The following is a 10,129-nucleotide window of genomic DNA, read 5'->3' as shown; positions in this document are numbered from 1 at the left end:
ATTTTTATTACATAGATTAATTTCATTGCCCTCAGAGGAGGATCTCTTGTGCTGTCCAGAAAATGAATTTAAGGATGGAGATGTTTGACGTCGCATCTATTTGTCATCTATATTATCCACATGTATGCTAAGTATTCCCCAGTGCATGCTCACCTCCTTCTTTGGTAATGAATATATTTTGCTGAGAGAGATTGCAACAAGATGAGTCACACTAAGCCAAAAGTAAATACAGTACTTGTATCCTTACTCACCATCCTTAAGCCTGCACCTGTTACTACAAAGGAATAACACAGGTAAATCATATTTTTGATACAGAAGAACCACAAACGTTCTATCTTATCAAACTGTAAGGTATCAATGACATAAGAATAACCATATTTATATATTATTTTCTATCAAAAGCATAATTCTATCAACAAAGATCGAAATGGCTTGGCTTTACTATTGGCATCACTAACAGTACATGGATGGGAAATCCCTGGGAGCAGACACCCCTCTCCCAGTGGTCCTATTTAGGGTGACCACATGTCCCGGATTGTGCGGGACAGTCCCGCATTTTGTCCCTTTGTCCCGAAAACAAACAAACAAACATGTCCCACATTTTATCAACAAATTCAACCACTAATTTAGAAAAAAAGGTAGATTTGTCCCGTATTTCAGTCAGACAACCAACCTGTCTCTTGCGGTCACGTTGCGCGTATAAAAACATATATATCATAAGGATGTGGTAGTTTCTCATTCAACATATTTGCTGCTACTTCACTCAAAAACTCAATCCCGTCTGAAAAGTCTCCCTTCCTAACTGTTTTAAATTCCCTGAGACCAACCAGAAATGTTTCCGTGGCCAAATATTCCCAGATTTTCATTAAACGGCCACCCATGTGGTCTCTCCTTTCTGCATCACTAAATTTTGCGCGAGGCGGCTAGTGCCGCACCTCTCACAATGGTGCTTGTTTAGTAAAGTTAGATCAAAGCTAAATCAGTGTCTTGGAATATCACATAATGATTCATGAGTATTTTACATAACATAACCAAATAGTAGCATAATATAACGTTGATGTTACATCAAAAACACCACCTAATTTCTTATGAGATTTTAGGATGGTTAGCTGTATAGTCAAAAAAAAATCTAACGCGGCCAAAAGTCAAAACAGCGTGCAACTAGGCAAAATGTGCTTTGATTGAAACAAAATACAGGAAGGCTCTATAGTTTTTTAATACCATCTGCTCTAATTTCCTCACGAAACAGTAATTCAAGAAGATCTAAATGCACATTCCCATTAAAGTGATTGAGATCAAATGATTGGCATGCAGTCGCAGTTTGGAAATTTCACCAGTCGCGGTGCGTGGGTAAAATCACTGGGGAAGATACATCATTATTATATCTTTTAATATTTGTTTATTGGTAATTTTTTGGGGGAAGCCTGGATTCCTTTGGCATCCATGAATACACTCCACTGCATTTCATTAGTAGGCCTAAAACGTGAAGAATTAGCCTATCATTCATGATTGACAGTGATGATGCCATGGCCTATTTTGAAAAGGTGTTTGAGGGTGTCTATCTGCAAAAAGATTATATCTGCAAAAAGATGATTCTGAGATAATTGGCTTTAAAGTTCCGAAACCTCATTGGTTTCAATGATGTCAGCAATTTTGAGTTTGTATTCTTTTGAACTTAACAACATGAATTGGGGTATTTACTATATAGATTGAGAACATTGAACAGAACAAAGCTATTTCAATAACTACATTTTGACAAAAAATGCAGATAGAACCTTACAGGGCTGGCGTTATGGGCGGGGCTTAGGGGACCTGGCCCGCCCTACCGTAAGCTCCTTGCGCGTCCAAATAAATATTGAAATATTTATCATTTATTTGACCGAGACGCGCGCGGACAGAAAGACGTATCAATCTCAGTTAAAGCATCCGAGCGAGCGAAACAGCGCCTCTCTGTTTCAGTATGTGTAGACCATGTATCTGATGCTGTCAGGACCAAAAGAGTATGGCATGTCATACTATTTCTGGAAAGACAGCGTCAGATACATGGGCTACATATAGAGGGGCGCTGTTTCGCTCGCTCGGATTCTTTCTCCGGTGACACAAGTATAGTTTCAGCAGAGAGGAAGAGGCGAAGCGAGAGGGCTCACTCTCGCCAAAATCTGTCCAGAATAAACCCAATTCGTTTCTATGGGAATAATATGCAGACCTAAGCTTGTCGCCTGCCTTCCATCAAGTTGCATCAAGAAGAAGGGGAGGGTGTGTGGCGAAGATATGGTGCGTCTCTCTCCGGTATGCATGCATATGTGCTTGCCTACGGAGCTGTGAGGGGAACGCCACCTCCTTACCTTCAGGCTCTGATCAGACCCTACACCCAAACGAGGGCACTATGTTCATCCACCTCTGGCCTGCTAACCCCCCTACCTCTACCGAAGCACAGTTCCCAGTCAAAGCTATTCGTTGCTCTGGAACCCCAATTGTGGAACAAGCATCCCCACGACGCCAGGACAGCGGAGTCACTGACCACATTCCGGAGACACTTGAAACCCTACCTCTTTAAGGAATACCTGGAATAGTATAAAAGTAATCCTTCTACCCCCCCATAAAAAAAATTAAAAAAAAGTGGTTGTCCCACTGGCTATCATGAAATGAAATGTACATCATTTAGCAGACGCTCTTATCCAGAGCGACTTACAAATTGAAATGAATCTGAGCAATGCCCTTCATCTCTATGGTCAAACATTTCAGAATAAATAGTTGCTGCAATGTCACTTTTTGGGCGACCGGACCAAATTCACATAGAATTGTTGTGTCACTCAGAGCACGCCAGCTTGTGCTCCAAAAACGAGTTAACTGGGGTTCGTTCAGCCATCCCTACGGCGAAATAAGTGTTTTGGAAAATCGCTGAAAATGATGTCTGAGGTATGTCTCAGATCTTATACTTTTGTCTGAGATGGCAGTCAGTTACCATGACCTTTATGAATGAAGCCTTTGTGCTTATTACATTGTATAATTTATGTTAACTGATGCCCCAGAACATAAGATCTAAGCAGGTGTTTACCACCTACTACATTTGGCGTTTCTCCCAAAACAGCCAATCATTTTCTAAATAGAATTTGCCCAACGAACCAATGGCGCCATTTCTATGGTTCCCGTTTAGTACATTACCATTAAACAGCTGAAAATACATTATTTTTATGTTATTGAGTATGTATTTCACAGCGGTTTAGGTGGTACAATGACTATCTACACAGCTTGTTTTAGCAACCAGGAAATGGAATGAAATCATAAATTGAATGCACCAATTTGTAAATCGCTCTGGATAAGAGCGTCTGCTAAGTAAATGTAAACGTACACCACTAATAAACTGAGCTTCGCAGTCATTTTTTCTTCGCCTCACACAAGTCAACGAAGCAAAAGATCATGATCGGATGATCCCATATATCCAGTGGAAACGTCATAATAAAACAGTTGTCTGTCCTGAGCTCACTGGCCCAGGAAACTCGGAGGGCCCGGAATAGGCTAGTTGATACAATGATGCAAGTTCGCTAGCTACAGCTTCAGGCCGGACCCAGCGATGATTCGATACAATGTTGCACTTCACTAGCAATAGCTGAAGTCAAAACAGATAGAAAGAGAGGCAGACAGGCGGAGTAGAGAGATAAATGTAGAACCGGAATTTTCATCAGGATATTTTCTACTGATTTTATTTGTCACCTTTAGGCCTATGTATTTTACTTACTTGACGACGGAAGTCATAGGCCTACTGCTGCATTTGCCAATAGGCTATCTCTGAGTTCTATGCTCTCATTTCTTTAGCCGCCAATGGGTCACAGAATATTAATGTATCCATATGGCAGAGGCTAGTGCTCTTGCCATAGTTGCTTTTTAGATTTGTATAATTTTACTTCAGATTTGTATGATTAACCACATGACAATGATTTTGAGAAACGAAAATGTGCGTACACACATAGGACCTTATAGTCCCAAGCGCTCGTTTTGTCAGACTTTCCTAATACTAAATCCCCTTCTTTCTGGAATAACTTAAGTATCCAGAGAGACAATCATTGGCAAATAGGCTAAGAATGAAATGTTCTGTCAAACAGTTGTTTCATAACTTGGTTTGTTTTTTGTGTATATCTCTACTCTTAAATCACTCATCTAACCATCTTTACTCTTTAGAGATTTGAGTCACAGATGGTGGTTGACCCTTCTGAAATACTTTTTGCTGAGAGAGAAAGAGAGCGAGAGAGAGAGAAGGCCGCTGTAGGCAGACCTGGCTCTCAAGAGAAGACAGGCTATGTGCACACTGCCCACAAAATGAGGTGGAAACTGAGCTGCTCTTCCTAACCTCCTGCCAAATGTATGACCATATTAGAGACACATATTTCCCTCAGATTACAGAGATCCACAAAGAATTCAAAAACCTAATTTTGATAAACTCCCTCATCTACTGGGTGAAAAACCACAATGTGCCATCACAGCAGTAAGAATTGTGACCTGTTGCCACAAGAAAAGGGCAACCAGTGAAGAACAAACACCATTGTAAATACAACCCATATTTATGTTTATTTATTTTCCCATTTGTACTTTAACTATTTGCACATTGTTACAACACTGTATATATACATATGACATTTGAAATGTCTATTCTTTTGGAACTTCTGAGTGTAATGTTTACTGTTAATATTTATTGTTTATTTCACTTTTGTTTACTATCTACTTCACTTGCTTTGGCAATGTTAACATACGTTTGACATGCCAATAAAGCCCTTAAATAGAATTTTGAGAGAGAGAGAGAGAGAGAGAGAGAGAACTTGAGTCTGTAATGTTTTATAGGTGACTGGGTTTTTCAAACATCAGGCCAGAAATATGTGAGCTGAGTTTATGTTGAGCTGGTGTTAATTTCTACTGAAGGGAAGGGTGAAGGCTGACACACTGATTGGGTTACTGTCATCTCACACACATACTCTCTCTCTCTCTCTCTTTTTCTCTCTCTCTTGTAAGCAGACACACAAACACACTATATCATTGAGAGAATGCTCCCATCCTCTACCTTAGAGAGATTAACATCTTAATGAATTAGTTCTAAACAAGCACCTACCATAGTAACACAGTAAATGACAGTAAACACATATCTCCCTCTTGGCAAGGCTAACAAGAACCATGATATGTTCCTTTCATAAACTGATGATGAGGAGACCAATTCATTGTGCCTCCTCTGTATGCTAATGTAATGATGAAGGTGAGGGTAGTCTTCCTGTATAGCAAGGGCATCTGTATTGAGATTCTATAACCTCTGTAGCTCAGCTGGTAGAGCACGGCGCTTGTAACGCCAAGGTAGTGGTTTCGATCCCCGGGACCACCCATACACAAAAAAAATGTATGCACGCATGACTGTAAGTCGCTTTGGATAAAAGCGTCTGCTAAATGGCATATTATTTTTTTATTATTTATAGCTGAAAGCATGACATATTTCCTTTGGCTGACAGCTGTTCCTGCGATGCTGCCAAGTAATCCCACAAATCTAGATGCAGGACAATCTTAGACAGGTGTGCTATGTCTTCCATTTAGGATGACCCATTTAAAATACCCAAATAAGGGACAAAGGGATGATTTGGCGGGACAGTGTAGCCTACATTAATACTTTTTTTGGGGCAGCACATCCTCAGTTTAATCACCTTATGCAGTACCAGTCAAAAGTTTGGACACACCTACTCATTCAAGGGTTTTTCTTTATTTTTACTATTTTCTACATTGTAGAATAATAGTGAGGACATCAAAACTATGAAATAACACATATGGAATCATGTAATAACCAAAAAAGTGTTAAACAAATCAAAATATATTTTATATTTAAGGATCTTCAAAGTAGCCACCCCTTGCCTTGAAGACAGCTTTGCACACTCTTGGAATTCTCTCAACCAGCTTCACCTGGAAGGCTTTTCCAACAGTCTGAAAGGAGTTCCCACATATGCTGAGCACTTGTTGGCTGCTTTTCCTTCACTCTGCGGTCCAACTCATCCCAAACCATCTCAAATGGGATGAGGTCGGGTGATTGTGGAGGCCAGGTCATCTGATGCAGCACTCCATCACTCTCCTTCTCCTTACACAGCCTGGAGGTGTGTTGGGTAATTGTCCTGTTGAAAAACAAATGATAGTCCCACTAAGCGCAAACCAGATGGGATGGCGTATCGCTACAGAATGCTGTGGTAGCTATGCTGGTTAAGTGTGCCTTGAATTCTAAATAAATCACTGACAGTGTCACCAGCAAAGCACCCACACACCATCACACCTCCTCCTCCATGCTTCACGGTGGGAACCACACATGCGGAGATCATCCGTTCACCTACTCTGCGTCTCACAAAGACATGGCGGTTGGAACCAAAAATCTCAAATTTGGACTCATCAGACCAAGAACCAGATTTCCACCGGTCTAATGTCCATTGCTCGTGTTTCTTGGCCCAAGCAAGTCTCTTCTTATTATTGGTGTCCTTTAGTAGTGGTTTCTTTGCAGCAATTTGACCATGAAGGCCTGATTCACACAGTCTCCTCTGAACAGTTGATGTTGATATGTGTCTGTTACTTGAACTCTGTGAAGCATTTATTTGGGCTGCAATTTCTGAGGCTGGTAACTCTAATGAACGTATCCTCTGCAGCAGAGGTCTTCCTTTCCTGTGGCGGTCCTCATGAGAGCCAGTTTCATCATAGCGCTTGATGGTTTTTGAGACTACACTTGAAGAAATGTTCAAAATTCTTGACATTTTCCGGATTGACTGACCTCCATGTCTTAAAGTAATGATGGACTGTCATTTCTCTTTGCTTATTTGAGCTGTTCTTGCCATAATATGGACTTGGTCTTTTACCAAATAGGGCTATCTTCTGTATACCAACCCTACCTTGTCACAACACAACTGATTGGCTCAAACGCATTAAGGAGGAAAGAAATTCCACAAATTAACTTTTAACAAGGCACACCTGTTCATTGAAATGCATTCCAGGTGATTACCTCATGAAGCTGGTTGAGAGAATGCCAAGAGTGCGCAAAGCTGTCATCCAGGCAAAGGGTGGCTACTTTGAAGAATCTCAAATATAACATATAGTTTGATTTGTTTAACACTTATTTGGTTACTAAATTATTCCATGTGTTATTTCATAGTTTTGATGTCTTCACTATTATTCTACAATGTAGAAAATAGTAAAAATAATAAAAAATCCTTGAATGAGTAGGTGTGTCCAAACTTTTGACTGGTACTGTGTATATTTTTCAGTCTAATATGGCTATTTATTTACTTTTGTAGCTCTTCGTCAGAAGCATGTTTTTTTAACTGTCCTCTCCAAATTTAGCTGGAGTTTTGTGATTGGTCAACGATATGATATTGGCCTACATCTCGCCTTGCGCTCCACAGAATATCAGATCTCAACAACAATTGGAGAAGTGTTTAACATCATCAGTACCACATCCTTATGATATACAGTGGGGAGAACAAGTATTTGATACACTGCCGATTCTGCAGGTTTTCCTACTTACAAAGCATGTAGAGGTCTGTAATTTTTATCATAGGTACACTTCAACTGTGAGAGACGGAATCTAAAACAAACATCCAGAAAATCACATTGTATGATTTTTAAGTAATTAATTTGCATTTTATTGCATGACATAAGTATTTGATACATCAGAAAAGCAGAAATTAATATTTTGTACAGAAACCTTTGTTTGCAATTACAGAGATCATACGTTTCCTGTAGGTCTTGACCAGGTTTGCACACACTGCAGCAGGGATTTTGGCCCACTCCTCCATACAGACCTTCTCCAGATCCTTCAGGTTTCGGGGCTGTCGCTGGGCAATACTGACTTTCAGCTCCCTCCAAAGATTTTCAATTGGGTTCAGGTCTGGAGACTGGCTAGGCCACTCCAGGACCTTGAGATGCTTCTTACGGAGCCACTCCTTAGTTGCCCTGGCTGTGTGTTTTGGGTCGTTGTCATGCTGGAAGACCCAGCCACGATCCAACTTCAATGCTCTTACTGAGGGAAGGAGGTTGTTGGCCAAGATCTCACGATACATGGCCCCATCCATCCTCCCCTCAATACAGTGCAGTCGTCCTGTCCCCTTTGCAGAAAAGCATCCCCAAAAGAATGATGTTTCCACCTCCATGCTTCACGGTTGGGATGGTGTTCTTGGGGTTGTACTCATCCTTCTTCTTCCTCCAAACACGGCGAGTGGAGTTTAGACCAGAAAGCTCTATTTTTGTCTCATCAGACCACATGACCTTCTCCCATTCCTCCTCTGGATCATCCAGATGGTCATTGGCAAACTTCAGACGGGCCTGGACATGCGCTGGCTTGAGCAGGGGGACCTTGCGTGCGCTGCAGGATTTTAATCCATGACGGTGTAGTGTGTTACTAATGGTTTTCTTTGAGACTGTGCTCCCAGCTCTCTTCAGGTCATTGACCAGGTCCTGCCGTGTAGTTCTGGGCTGATCCCTCACCTTCCTCATGATCATTGATGTCCTACGAGGTGAGATCTTGCATTGAGCCCCAAACCGAGGGTGATTGACCGTCATCTTGAACTTCTTCCATTTTCTAATAATTGTGCCAGCAGTTGTTGCCTTCTCACCAAGCTGCTTGCCTATTGTCCTGTAGCCCATCCCAACCTTGTGCAGGTCTACAATTTTATCCCTGATGTCCTTACACAGCTCTCTGGTCTTGGCCATTGTGGAGAGGTTGGAGTCTGTTTGATTGAGTGTGTGGACAGGTGTCTTTATACAGGTAACAAGTTCAAACAGGTGCAGTTAATACAGGTAATGAGTGGAGAACTATGGGCTTCTTAAAGAAAAACTAACAGGTCTGTGAGAGCCGGAATTCTTACTGGTTGGTAGGTGATCAAATACTTATGTCATGTAATAAAATGCAAATTAATTACTTAAAAATAATACAATGTGATTTTCTGGATTTTTGTTTTAGATTCCGTCTCTCACAGTTGAAGTGTACCTATGATAAAAAATTACAGACCTCTACATGCTTTGTAAGTAGGAAACCCTGCAAAATCGGCAGTGTATCAAATACTTGTTCTCCCCACTGTATATCTTGTCAAACGAGCAACGTGACTGCAAACAGATATCTGTATATAATGTCTCCGCCCTAACAATGGGAGTCGTTGTCCCAAAGTCCAAAAAGCTTAGGTCCAAAATAAGCCCATAGAAACGCATTGGGTTTATTTTGGACACATTTTGGCGAGTGAAACCTCTCGCTTCGCCTCTTCCTCTCTGCTGAATGCCTAACAAATACGGAACAAATCTACCTTTTTTGTAAATTATTGGTGTTCGAATCTTTTTATATAATGCGGGACATGATTTTTTGGTTGCGGGACGTGGGACAAATAGCCAAAATGCGGGACTGTTCCGCACAAACCGGGACATGTGGTCACCCTACTTTCATTGTCATATGAGGGTCTGGCTGGCTAGCAGAGTTGGCTAACTGTGTTGGCTAGCAGAGTTGGCTAGCTATGACATTTAGCTTTCCTGTCCCCGCTTCAATCTGGTAGGTGATGAGTAGTTGCTAAACCAGTGCACACTTTGAACACACACACACACACACTCTCCAAATGTAGGAGATACATTTCTGTTAGAGAGAGGTGTATGTGCGTGTGTGTGAAAGAGAGATAGAGAGGGAAAGCGAGAGAAAGTGTGAAATACCCTCGGGAGAACATTATGTAGTCCCAGTCACCCATTCAAGTTTATTTACACCAAACAAGCATTTTTTAGGAGAGTTGTGACCACATTAGGAGCATCATGTTACCTGATCTGCACTGAGGAAATGTGCTGGCGGGAGAATGCCTAACACAGTGAAGAGAGCTGCCTTCCATCCGAAACACATCTCCTGCCTGGAAAGGTGAATGGGAAATGTCCATCCCTAGTCAAATGGTTAGGAGTTGTTTCCTGACAATGTGACCTAGGCAGGAAAAATTCTGGGTCCTAGTTATTCTTCGTCAGGGACAACTCCTGAACCTATAGCCAGAGAAGGTAGTATTGAACACCTCTCTATACCTACATCTGCCCAGGGAGGAAACCTTACCCCACCTCAGCCTGTGTCAGTCCAGGTGAAGGATGGACCAGTCTCTGAAGAGAGGAT

This window comes from Coregonus lavaretus (genome assembly GCF_964263955.1).
Source record: "Coregonus lavaretus genome assembly, chromosome: 32".
Classification (NCBI taxonomy): Eukaryota; Metazoa; Chordata; class Actinopteri; order Salmoniformes; family Salmonidae; genus Coregonus; species Coregonus lavaretus.
This window is presented reverse-complemented; position numbering follows the sequence as displayed.